Source organism: Nannospalax galili, unplaced genomic scaffold, assembly GCF_000622305.1.
Source record: "Nannospalax galili isolate Female #2095 unplaced genomic scaffold, S.galili_v1.0 scaffold290, whole genome shotgun sequence".
Taxonomy (NCBI): domain Eukaryota; kingdom Metazoa; phylum Chordata; class Mammalia; order Rodentia; family Spalacidae; genus Nannospalax; species Nannospalax galili.
In genome coordinates this window covers 7,183,067-7,196,037 of record NW_008331486.1, presented here as the reverse complement: position 1 = coordinate 7,196,037, position 12,971 = coordinate 7,183,067, and the positions used below count along the sequence as shown (strand labels likewise).

Here is a 12,971-nt window from a genome sequence, read left to right as displayed (position 1 = left end):
ACAGCAAATACAACAACCTTGATCCACCTATCTAATAGATTTTCTTTCTTTAGATTTTTATTTATTAGTTTTTATATAACTTTTTAAACTTTTTGTCTTAAATATTTTTATCTACAGAAAAGTTATAAGAAACATGTAGATTCATGAGTTGTTAACCCTTTGTCCCATCTGTTATATTCTCTCTCTTTCTTCTGTTTGTCTTTATACATCATCATTGAGCTAAGGTCATAGACGCCATAAGCCTTCATCTCACAAACTTAAGGAGTGACCTTAAGCACAAGGTTATTTAATCTCCAAACTGCAAAAAAAATTCAAGCAATTTAATACTTCAGATTACTGTTGTATGACATGTAATCACACAAAATTTGCTCACTGTCTCCATGGCTGAAAATAATGTTTAGGGGCTGGGCATAGTGGTGCACACCTTTAGTCCTAGAATGAGGGAGGCAGAGACAGGCAGATCTCTGTGAGTTCAAGGCCAGCTTGGTCAACATAGTGAGTTCCAGGCCAGCTGGGGCTACAGGGAGACCCCGTCTCAAAAAGACAAAATGATTGATTGATGATGATGATGATGATGATGATGATGATGATGTTTAGGGCTGCTGAGATGGCTCAACGTGTCACCAACGATGACCTGAGTTTGACCACTGAGACACACATGGCAGAAGTAGAGAACCAATTCCCACTAGTTGTCCTCCAACCTCCACACGGGTGTCATGGCTCAGGCTTGCCCACAAACATATATACACACAGAAAAATGGTAAGAAAAATGAAAAAATTTAAAAATAATTTTAAAAATATTTTTTATTTTATGTGTATGAGTGTTTGCCCTCATGTATGCAAGCCACCCAAACTGTGCAATGCCCACAGAGGTCAAAAGAGAGCATCAGATTCCTTGGAACTAGAGTTACTGAAGGCTGTTATCCACCATTTGTGGGTGCTGGGAATTGAACCTGGGTCCCCTGCAAGAGCAGCCACTGCTCTTAACCATGGAGCCACGTCTCCACCCTCTTAAAAAAATATATTTTTTTTTGGTCTTTTTTGAGACAGGGTCTCCCTGTAGCCCCAGCTGTCCTGGAACTCACTATGTGGATCAGGCTGGCCTTGACCTCAGAGATCCGCCTGCCTCTGACTCCCGAGTGCTGGGATTATATGTGCTACCACATCCAGCTTAAAAATACTTTTTAAAGGATCAACTTAAAGGAGGAGAGGAGTTCTAGGGAGAATGCCTACTATGTGAGAGGACCTGAGTTTGACCTCAGCACTAAATCAATCAGTCAATCAATCAATCAATCAATCAATCAAACAGTTTCATCACAAAGACTCAGGACCCTGTGAATGAGTTTCTGCATTCTACTCTGTGAACTTGGGTGAGTTATTTCACTCTCAAGGCTTCCATTTCTTGACTTCTCAAAGGGCCTAACAATGCTGTGGCCAGTGTGCAGATGTGCCCAAAGTGGACTCACCACTGAGCTGCACAGTGTGTGGTGGGCAGACAGCCTTCTGGGCTCAGTTTCATCTTCTAAGCCAAGGCCACAATCACATACCATCCCAGCCAAAGATTGAGCAAGATGGGAGTCAAGGTCAAGGTCACACTCTTCTTGGGGCAGTCAGCGGCCATTTCTGCCCAATGCCAGAGTCTCCCAAATGTGTCTTCTCTGCCTGGGGCTCCCCGCTGGCCTGATAGAGACTGTCAGGTCTGCATGGTGAGCCGGTGGGTTCCTCCTTTTCCCAGTCACAGAGTTACTTCCTAAGAAGCCCTGCACATCTCTGAGAGCATCTCAGCATCTTCTCCCCAGACACTGCTACAAGGGGTATTCAGCCCATCACATTCTTGTGATGGAGAAATAAGGCTGTGGATGAGAAATGCTTCCCACAGCTTCTGGAGCACATCTGGTAAGAGCTCACCAAATGATGAAGATGGAGACTGGGAACATGGCTCAACATTTAGGAGTACTGGCTGTTCTTGCAGAGGACCCAGGTTCGATTCCCAGCACCCACAAGGCAGCTAATAATCATCTGTAACTCCAGTTCCAGGGGGTCTGAAACCCTCTTCTGGCCTCTGTGGGGCATTGCAAGAACATGGTACACTTACATACATGCAAGCAAAACACTCATATACATAAAATAATACAATAAATACAACTTCTTTTTTTAAAAAACCAAATGATGAAGATGACCGCAACCATTCAACAACACTTAAGGCAACAGGCCGGTGCGTGGGCCGCTACAGACCTACAGGGTTCAGGTAATTATAAGCTCTTTCCTTTTTTTTTTTTTTTTGGTCTTTTTTTGAGACAGGGTCTCCCTGTGGCCCCAGCTGTCCTGGAATTCACTATGTAGACCAGGCTGGCCTTGAACTCACAGAGATCTGCCTGCCCCTGCCTCCCAAGTGCTGGGATTAAAGGCGTGTGCCACCACGCCCAGCTGAGAACCAGTCTTTTTTTAAAAAAACTGTTTTTCCTTTTTTTTTTTTTGTCTTTTTTTGAGACAGGGTCTCCTTGTAGCCCCAGCTGTCCTGGAACTCACTATGTAGACCAGGCTGCCCTTGAACTCCCAGAGACCCGCCTGCCTCTGCCTCCCAAGTGCTGGGATTAAAAGTGTGCACCACCACACCCAGCTTATTTTTTTTTAACAATTTATTAATTTTTTTAATTTTATGTGTATGTGTGTGCATGTAGGATGTAGGTATGTGCACCCATGTCATGCAATGCCCACGGAGGTCAGAAGAGGCTATTGGATCCCCTGGTAATGGAGTTACGGACAGTTGTTAGCTGCCATGTAGGTGCTGGGATTTGAACCCAGGTCTTCTGCAAGAACACCCGGTTCTTAACCACTGAGCCATCTCTCCAGCCCCATATTTTATTATTTTTATTTTATGTGTTTGAGCATATTGCCCCATGTCATGCAATGCCCACGGAGGTCAGAAGAGGCTATTGGATCCCCTGGTAATGGAGTTACGGACAGTTGTTAGCTGCCATGTAGGTGCTGGGATTTGAACCCAGGTCTTCTGCAAGAACACCCGGTTCTTAACCACTGAGCCATCTCTCCAGCCCCATATTTTATTATTTTTATTTTATGTGTTTGAGCATATTGCCTACATGTATTTAAGTGCAGCCATGTCGTGCAATGCCCATGGAGGTCAGAAGAGGGTATCAGATCCCCTGGAACTGGAGTTATGGATGGCTGTTAGTCAACATGTGAGTACTGGGTATTGAACCTGGGTCCTCTGCAAGAGCAGTCAGTGCTCCTCACCACTGAGCCATCTCTCCAGCCTGGAGGACCAGTCTTAAAAAACTAGAAACAAGGGGCTGGAGAGATGGCTCCACGGTTAAGAACGCTGAATGTCCTTGCAGAAGACCAGGGATCAAATCCCAGCACCCACATGGCGGCTAACAACTGTCTGTAACTCCAGTTCCAGGGGATCCAACAGCCTGTTCTGTCCTCTGCAGGCATTGCATGACATCAAAACAAAACAAAAAAACTAGAAACAAAACAAAATAAAGCAAAAACCCAACCCTCCCCCTCAAAGGAGACAGGCTGGAAAGACGGCTCAGTGGTTAAGAGCACTTTTGCCTTCGCAGAGGACTTGGGTTCAGTTCTCAGCACACACAGTAGCTCGCAACTGTCTATAATGCCACTATCAGTTCATCTGACTCCCTCTTCTGACCTCCACAAGCCAGGCATGTACACAGTGCACAAACATACAAGTAGGCAAACACTCATGCACATAAAATAAATTTTAAAAAAGGAGGAAAAGGGGCTGGAGAGATGGCTCAGCGGTTAAGAGCACTGACTGCTCTTGCAGAGGACCCGGGTTCAATTCCCAGCACCCACATGGTGGCTACAAACCATCCTTAACTCCAGTTCCAGGGGAATCCAAAGCCCTCTTCTGACCTCCATGGCATTGCACAACATGGGTGCATTCACATACATGCAGGCAATATACTCAGACATATGAAAATAAAAATAAAGAAAATATTTTAAAAAAAGAAAGAAAAAAAACAAAACAAAACATAGTTTTATTGGGTGTGGTGGCCCAGACTTCAAATCCAGGTATTCGGGAGGCAGAGGTCAGCCTGGTCTACATAGTGAGTTCAGGCCAGCCAGGGCTACATAATGAGACCTTGTCTTAAATAAACAAATAAATAAATAAATAAAAAAGGTCCCCCTCAAAAAAGCACTAAGAAATGCAAAAAAAAGTTCCAGTTACTAGGATGGTACAGCCTAACTGAACCTACACCCCTATACACACACACAAAATGTGATTTATAAGATATAACGGGTTTTTTTTTTCATTTATTTATTTGGGTGTTTGTGTATCGGCATGTTTGTGTCATTGTACACATGTGGAGGTCAGAGGACAATTTGCAGGAGTCAAGTCTCTCCTTCTACCATGTGCGTTCCAAAGATCAAGCTCTGGTCAGGCTTGGATGCAAGCTCCCTTACCTGCTAAGCATCTCTCCAGCCTGATGTCAGTTTTAATGAGAAAGGTATTAAGCCCTTTGCAACCAAAAAGTGGAAGTTCTACAGGGTATGCTGGCTCACACCTGTACATCTCAACACTCAGGAGACTGAAACAGGAGGATCATTGTGAGTTCAAGGCCAGCCTGGGCTATACAGTGAGTTAGTTCTAGGCTAGTCTGGACTATAGAGTGAGAACTCCCCCTCCTCATCAAGAAAAACAAGGGGGAAAAAAAGAAAGTGAAAGTTGCACCTACGTGGTTTGGTGGTGGTGGCATATGGATCTATTTCTAGAACTGAAGGAGTGACGTGGTTAAGCGTCACATAAATTTACCATAGAATTTTACAAGCAGGGTGAGGCTTATGAGATAAAAGTTGGTTCTAATTGAGGACTAGATCAGCCAATATAAAGAAAGGTGAGATGATGCAAGCCTTGAAGCCCACTTCCTGGGGAGACTGCAAAGGCAGGCATATCTCTGCGAGTTCAAGGGCAGCCAGCCTGGTCTATATAGCGAATCCTAGGCCAGCCAGGGCTACATAGGCAACCCTGCCTCTAAAAAGAAAAAAAAAGAAAAGTCTGTGATAGGTAAGTACACAGCTGAAAACGAGTCCTTGGGAGGCTGAGGCAGTGGGAGCTCTGGTTCAAGGCCAGCCAGGGCTACATGATGAGATCCTGTATCAGAGCAAAAGAAAACAGAACAGGCCCTGTAGTTCCAGCCACTCAGAAGGCCAAGGCTAGAGAGGTTTGAGACCAGCCTAGAGAACATCATGAAAGCCTGTCTCAAAACAAGCCGGTCATAATGGCTCACGCCTGTAGTCTCAAAGCTTGGGAGTTGAGGCTGGAGAATTTCTGAGAGTTTGAGGCCAGCTTGTGCTATAGTCTCATAAAATAATAATAATAATAATAATAATAATAATAATAATAATTTTTAAAACATTGTATATTCCAAATTACTCTGTAGTATAATATATTTGGCCTCTTAGGATTGAAAATTTTGTATCTTTCACACCTGGAGCCTCAAGCTAATAGGCGTGTATGGCATTAAAGGAGGAAGCAAATATTTCCTTACAAACGCCCAATGACTTCACACTCACATTCTAAAAATCTAATTAGATTAATTTCCCAGGGCATTCGTATATTCTTGGTAGCGTGCAATTTTTCAGTGTCAAAATAATGCCTTATTTTTAAATGTGGGTGGTGTTGGCGAAACAGTATGAGTCATGCTGCGGGAAACACAATGTTAGCCTAGCTAGGAAGTGGGTGATGCTCGAAGGCTCCTTCAAAGGCGCACTTTCCATAGCTCACCAATGGAAGGCGTGGGCTTCAAGCCGTCCCCCAGCACAGGTGTGCACAGAAGTACCAGGGAGTGCTTAAGACACAGCTTTCCCTACCCCAAACGTGACCCACGCACATTCTCAGTACTAATGTACAAAGTACAGGGAAGCAGCTGACACCCACTGAACCACCAGTCTCTTGTTCCGTTTCACTTTACGTACTACCTGCTGACCAGAAGGGGCTGGGTGCAAATCTCGCCCCATGGGAGAAGTAGGGTTAACTGACTTCAACTAGACTCAGCCTCTCTTCTGTTCTGCTCACCATCATTGGGGGATAACTGTCTTTAACAGTGGTCTTGTGCTCATCGCACATGGGAGCTCTGAAGGATGAAGGACAAACAGGCAAGAAAGAGCTGTGAATCACTGTTAATATTCAACTCTGATTTAGCAATCAAGGACAGTAAGAGAAGGTGGCATTGCTCCTAAACTTGGAACTTTTTATCCTCCAACTTCAAGTTTAGAAAGCATCAGTATTGCTTAATTTAACATTTTAACACACTATAGTGTGTTCCTACATAAACGTGCACATACATACACACATACATACACACATATCAGACATAAGTAGCATGAACACAGAGAAGTTAATTTAAATTTTTACAAAGTATTTTATGGGCCGGGTGTGGTGGCGCATGCCTTTAATCCTAGCACTCGGGAGGCAGAGGCAGGCAGATCCCTGTGAGTTCAAGGCCAGCCGGGTCTACATAGTGAGTTCAAGGCCAGCCTGGTCTACATAGTGAGTTCGAGGACAGCTGGGGCTACAGGGAGACACTGTCTCAAAAAGAGCAAAAAATAAAGTATTTTATTTATTATTTTTATTTCACATGTATAAGTATATTGTCTCCATGTGTGTAAGTGCACCTGTGTCCTGCACTTACCCGTGCAATGCCCGTGGAGGTCAGAAGAGGGCGTTGGATTCCCCTGGAACTAGAGTTAGGACAGTTGTTAGTCACCATGTGGGTGTTGGGAATCGAACCTGGGTCCTCTGCAAGAGCAGTCAGTGCTCTTAACCACTGAGCCATCTCCCCAGCCCTAATTTTAAAGTTTTCGTTTATCAGTGTGTGTGTATGTGTGTGTGCTTCTGAGTATGTACATGATGTATAAGTGGGTGTGCATGCCAGGGCACACATGTGGAGAACGGAGAACAGTTCTGTGGTCAGTTTTCTCCTTCCACTTCTATGTGGGTTCCAGGGATTGGACTCAAGTAGTCAGGCTCTTATGGCAAGTACCTTTACCCACTGAGTCATCGTGCCAGCCCAAAAACTGTTTCTCAAACCCTACTTTAAAGGCAAAAGAAAAGGTCTGGGGATCTCAGTAGTAGAGGGTTTGTCTAATGTGTGAGGCCCCAGCTTCCACACTTAGCACCATAGGAAAAAGCACCTAGACTGTGTGTTGCTGGGGAAGGAGCAGAGGGGAATGGGGCACTTTTGCGCGGCCCATGCAGTTTTGCTGCAAATCTCATACTGCTCTAAAAGAGAAAAGCTTTTTCTTAAAAAGGTGCCTAGAGCCGGCCATGGTAGCATATGTCTTTAATCCCAGTACTTGGGAAGGCAGAGGCCAGCGGGTCTCTGCGAGATTGAGGCCAGTCTGGTCTATATATCAAGTTCCAGGCCAGCTGGGGCTACAGGGAGACCCTGCTTCAAAAAGACCAACAAACAAACAAACAAACAACAACAACAAAACAACCAGGCTGGAGATGGCTCGGCATCTAAAAGCACCCAGTTGGGTTCCCAGCACCCACATTAAGCAGCTTACAACTGCCTGTAACTCCACTTCCAGGGATCTGATGCCTTCTGATCTCCTTGAGCACCTGTGCACAACATACATGGTGCACAGAAACTCATGCAGGCATATATTATACGTACATATAATATACAAATCCTTGGGGGCTGGAGAGATGGCTCAGTGGTTAAGAACACTGGCTGCTGTTGCAGAGGACGTACCTGGGTTCAGTTCCCAGCACACACATGATGGCTGACCATCTGTAACTCCAGTTCCAGGGACCAATGCCCTCTTCTGACCTCCACAGGCACTGTATGACATGGGCGCGCTTACATACATTCAGGCAATACACTCATACAAATAGAATAAAAATAACCCACAGACAGCTTCTTACTATGCTGAGGAATATACATCCATCCAGTCTCTTTCTTGTATATTCATCTCTCATTAACACCCAGGCCAAGAAATAAACATGACAGGACACCAGGAGACAGCAAAGCCTGGTCCTGTCACTGAATAATCTGTGAGCCACAATCCAGGAGTGATAATGAAAGGTAAACTTTCCGATGGGTTTTTCATATTTCACACTAATGAGCAAGTGTGGAAAAGAAAAGGCTGAGGCGACACTCTACAGCCTGCCGCTCCTTCCAGAAAGGAGGGAAACAGAACCACCCCAGTGTGACACAGTCCCACCATTTCTCCAGTTCAACGAGCTGGGGCTGGGGAAATGGCTTGGCCATGCAAGCATGAAGACCTGAGTTTGATCCCCAGGACCCACATAAAAAAGCACCCTTGAGCCGGGCATGGTGGCGCACACCTTTAATCCCAGCACTTGGGAGGCAGAGGCAGGTGGATCTTTGTGAGCTCAAGGCCAGCCTGGTCTACATAGTGAGTTCCAGGACAGCTGGGGCTACAGGGAGACTCTGTCTCAAAAAAGGCAAAAAACAAAAAAAAACACCCTTGAGGCTGGAGAGATGGCTCAGCGGTTAAGAACACTGGCTGTTCTTGCAGAGGACCTGGGTTTGAATCCCAGCACCCACATGGCAGCTAACAACTGTCCATAACTCCAGTTCCAGGGGATCAGATGGCCTCTTCTGTCCTTCACGGGCATTGCATGACACAGGTGCATTTACATACATGCCAGTAATACACCCATACACATAAAATAAAAAAATAAAAAAATAAAACCCACCCATTTGTTGGGGCTAAAGAGATGACTCAGCGGTTAAGAGCGTTGGCTGCTCTTGCAGAGGACCTGGGTTCAATTCCTAGCATCCATATGGTGGCTAACAACCATCCATAACTCCAGTTCCAGGGGAATCTGACACCCTCTTCTGACCTCTAAGGGTACCACACAACACGGGTGCACTCACACACATCCAGGTAATACACTCATACACATAAAAATTAAAAATAAGCTGGGCGTGGTGGCACACGCCTTTAATCCCAGCACTCGGGAGGCAGAGGCAGGCAGATCTCTGTGAGTTCAAGGCCAGCCTGGTCTACATGGTGAGTTTCAGGACAGCTGGGGCTACAGGGAGACCCTGTCTCAAAAAGACCAAAAAACAACAAACAAACAAATAAATAAATAATAAAATAAATAAGAGATAGCTCAGCAACTCAGAATGCTTGCTGCTCTTCCAGAGGACCTAACTTCGGTTTCCAGCACCCACAGGGTGTTCGAAACCACCTATAACTCCAGTTCCAGATCTGATAACGCCCTCTTCTGGCCTCTGAGGGCACTGCACAGACATGGTGCACAAATATACATGCAGGCAAATGCTCATATACATAAAATAAAGATAAATAAATATTTAAAAAATATAATCTGGGATGGTAATAGATGCCTGTAATCCCAACACTGGGGAGGACAGGTGGATACTTGGGGCTTGCTGGCCAGCCTAGCCTACTTAGTGAGTCCCTGGTCCCACCGACAGACCTTGTCTCAAAGAAACAAAGTGGATAGCTCTTAAAGAACAATACCTGAAGTTGACCTCTGGTTTCCACATGCATGCACACACCAGGTGCACATGGACATGAAGAACACTTAGGTGTGATTTCAAAAAATTAGCTCGGGGTCTCACACATACTAGGCAGGAGGCTCCCAATGAGCTATACCCCAGCTGTTTCAATGGGACTTTCATAGAAACATAAGCATCCCTTGAGGCTTTGATGTTTTAGGTTGAAGGTAAAAGCCCTACCACATGCTTTCAGAAAAACAAGCAGCTATCCTTCAACTTATACAACATGGCTTACAATAGAGTCAGGTGTTACGCACTCAGTAGTTCAATAAAACTCTTAAACCTGATTAAAACGCTGAGAGTGGTGGTGCATGCCTTTAATCCCAGTACTCAGTACACAGAGACAGGCAGATCTCTGAGTTCCAGACCAGCCTGGTCTACACAGTGAGTTCCGTGTCAACCAGAGCTACATAAAGAGACCCTGTCTCAACAACAACAAAAGATTGATTAAAAGGTAATATTACAGAGTTACAGGAATAATTTTATTATAACCTAATTACAGCTAGATTTTTTTTTAATTTTTTTGGACTTTTTGAGACAAGGTCTCCCGGTAGCCCCAGCTGGCCCAGAACTCACTATGTAGACCAGACTGACCTCGAATTCACAGAGATCCACCTGCCTCTGCCTTCTGAGTGCTGGGATTAAAGGTGTGCACCACCACGCTCGGCCCCATAACCTTTTTGTATTTTTTCTCTTCTGAGACAAAGGCTCATTGAGTTGCCCAGGCTGGCCTTGAACTTTCGATCCTCCTGTCTCAGTCTTCCCAGTAGCTGGGATTACAGGCCTGCACTGCCAGGCCTGGCTTTGTTACGCTCTCTTGATAACAAAAATAGAAGGGCTAATGTAACTATATATTAATCCTATAAAGTTATAAACTATGGGTTTTGTGTTCGTTTTCGTAGTTGTATAACATCCTGACATTTTTCAGGTTTTCAAAGATTGAGAGTGAACTCTTACTGCAATAAAGGAGTTTATAAAAGAGAAAGGTTTCACGTCCTTTACAAAGCAGGATGTGGCTTAAGAGTGGGTCTTTAAAGTAGAATGAGAGTTCAAAATGTGGAGTTTCTAAAGGCCTGGATGGATGTTTCACTAAAGTCCTAAAACTGTAAAATCTGTTAATATTTGTGAAGGTCCCTGAGACAGCAGCCACCTGTCACGGATCACTCAAGGCCACCCAAACCATCTAGAAGCATCATTCTGCCAAGTGAGGCTTTAGTCTTTCATTATCTCATTACCCGAGAGTGCAGCCCCAAAGCCACCATGTAAGGAAAACCCTCAATCAGGACCTGGGTCTGGCTGCCCGGCACACTGCTCCTCTCCAAGCCTCTGACCACTAGGCACGAGCTTGCTTCTTTAGCCCGGATCTCCTTCTCTCCCCTGTGTTTTCTTCCTGCTCTTTTAATTTGGAAAACTGCTAATAAAATAGGGCAACTGAAGGCAGACATTTCCCCTTTCCTTCCATTTTGCATTTTTCTTAGTAGTTTAATAACGTGCAACCTCTCTTCCTCTATTCTATTAAGCTATAAGCTACTCAAAGGCAAAGGTCTGCCCTCGGCATGCCTTAAAAACAAAGCAGAACACACACTCCCCCCAACCTCTTCACTGCCCTACACCTGCATATATAATACCGCCCACTAATGCGTTCTTCCTCATAAATCTACCAAGTTTAAAAAAAGTCCAAATATTTCACACCTTTCTCCATTAAAACTTTTTTCCAATCATTCTTTGTCGTCGCCCCCCCCAACTCCTAGTACTGGGGCTCGAACCCAGGGCCTCATGCATGCCAGGCAAGGCTCTACCACTGAATCACATCTTTAGCCACCTTTGGTTTGCTTTTTCAGACAGGGTTTTGTTTTGTAGCCTTGACTGGCCTGGAAATCACCATGTACCCCTGGCTAGATGCCACCTCACAGCACTCCTGCCTCAGCCTCTCAAAGGGTAGTAGGTGTGATTCACCATGGCCAGTTCCCCTTTATTTTCAGTAAGTCCTGTCTGTGTCTCTCTGCCCTCCACTCCCAAAATCACTCAGAAACCTTGTGTTTTCTCCCCTCCTAATCCCATCCTGCTGAACAAGTGGGGGCGAAATACACACCCAGATTTCCATTCTGCTGCTGATCATGACTTCTGATCTGTGCCCTATCTCTGTTGACCCTCCCCCACCCCCCAGGTAACCTCAAAAACCCAAAGGAAGTGGAGGAGTAGAAAAGGAAACTGCACTCAAAGACGCAGAGTTCTGCAAAGACTTCAACTATGTGTTAATTCATTTTCAAAATGCGTATTTGTAAATTTCAACTGAAACTCTGACAGTGGAATGAATGGGAACCCCTTTAGATAGGGTGTTTATAAAATGAGTTATCTTAATTTATGGGAGCCAGTGCCCTCAAGATTTCAGTGTTAGTATTTCAGTATTAGTAGCAGAAGCTGCTTCTGAGTCTAAGGAATTATTTAAAAACAAAGAAAAAAAAAAAATTAGGGAGGATCTGCTGTGTTTCCCTAATTGCCCTAACCTTGCTTCACTTTGACACCACATTTCTTGGCCTCAGCTTGGAGAGCATCACCACCCCACACTTTCTCCTCCACACCCTTCACAAATGGTAGACAGAAAGAAGTCAGCAGGCACTTTAGAGCTCATCACCGGGAATGGTTCATCTTGGCGCAATAACCGCAGTTGGGTCCCCAGCTTAGTGGGGCCACTCTATCCCAGCCATTTCCCTCCCAGGCGTCCAGAGGAAGGCAGGGAAACAGGCCCTGTCCCTTGGCCAACAGCCTCTCCTCTCCGGAGATGGTCCAAGAACCGCCCAGGCGTCCTCTGACCGCCCTCGGTCCCCGAGACAGTTTACAGACACCAAGCTGCTCCCTGACCCACCTGCACCCCCAAGCGAAGGCGCCCCGCGAGATACACATCACATCTCTTCCAACCTTTCCCACTGGAAACCATTTCCTCCAGGTAGCTGGGACAGAACCTGTTACCCGGCAAGGGGCCCTTCGTGGTAGCAGGAGATGTCCCTGGCGGCCCCCACACCGAGTGGGAAAAGCCGCAGCCCCCCTCAAATTCAGGATGAGTTGTCCCCAAAGAACTGCAAGCACGCCCCATCTGTCTCGGGTCTAAAGTCCCCACCGGCAGAGAGAAGACCTCATCACTCGTTCCTGGCACCCCCAAACCCAAGACCGGGAACCGACGCCCGCCAGGCCGCCCCGCCCCCGGGAGGAGAGCAGGATCCGCCCGCACCTCCGCGGAGAGAGCGGGCACCCGAACTCGGGTCAGGGGCGCGCGCGTAAATTACGCAGCCCGGCACCGGCCACGGCCCCACGCCGCCGCTGCGGGGTCACCGCTCGCGCGGAGCGTCCCCGGGGGTCGCCGCAGTCCCCAGCGCGTCCGATCGGCCTCCCGGCGCGGGGAAAGCCCAGGCCGGTGCGCGCCCCGTCCCC

At 46.2% G+C, this 12,971-nt stretch overlaps 1 protein-coding gene across 2 annotated transcripts in view; it reads right to left on the bottom strand.

Annotated features, from left to right (window-relative positions):
• Positions 1-12,971, bottom strand: part of Fnbp1 (formin binding protein 1) — a gene marked incomplete in the record, with an annotated part of 132,819 nt that overhangs the window by 119,432 nt on the left and 416 nt on the right.